The following is a 774-nucleotide window of genomic DNA, read 5'->3' as shown; positions in this document are numbered from 1 at the left end:
TAAAAATTTAAAGTTGAATTTAAGTATATTTAAGTTCGAGCTCGATTTGAAATTTGAAAATTAAATATTTTGCTCGAAGTTCTAGTTCAAATATAGACATGAGCATGTTGGTGAACTATTCTAATTATTGTTCAAATAAATATTAGAAATATATTATAACTATCTATACTATATTATTAAGTGTGAAATTCTTAGAGTAACTACTTTACAAAAATATTTAAGTACATACTTATCCTTCTTACTCTATTAAAAACCTCCTCAAGTCAATCCATATTTTACATAGAAAAAAATCTAAACAAAATATCCATTTTAAATCGAACAACTCTTCTAAATTGAAAATAATATCGTTTTAATTTTTTATTATTATTTGATCAAATTAAGAATAATGATAACACATACAATACGTGTGCATCTTTTACTAGTATTATATTATGGTACAATTGGATCACACATTTGTTTAATACGTTCACAGGGCTGGAGGATGAGGATAAAAGAAGCCCAGTGCAAAGTTAATGGGCCTGGAGAACCGAGTCAGATATGTTATCGGGTCCGAAAGACCATCCATATTTGGGCCTAAAATTCCATAGAGCCCAATATGAATTTTTGGTCCAGTTACTGATAATCCGGGTAGAAGTCAATGATGATGATGATATAATACTAATACTAATAATAAAATAAATGTTTGTATATCCTTCCACATTTCCTTCCATCTGTGGGAGCAAAATATTCACCTCTTTTTTTTTTTTTTTAATTTAATTTAATTTTCTATGTTAA

The sequence above is a fragment of the Primulina huaijiensis genome, chromosome 2 (assembly GCF_012295235.1).
Source record: "Primulina huaijiensis isolate GDHJ02 chromosome 2, ASM1229523v2, whole genome shotgun sequence".
NCBI classification, from domain to species: domain Eukaryota; kingdom Viridiplantae; phylum Streptophyta; class Magnoliopsida; order Lamiales; family Gesneriaceae; genus Primulina; species Primulina huaijiensis.
This window is presented reverse-complemented; position numbering follows the sequence as displayed.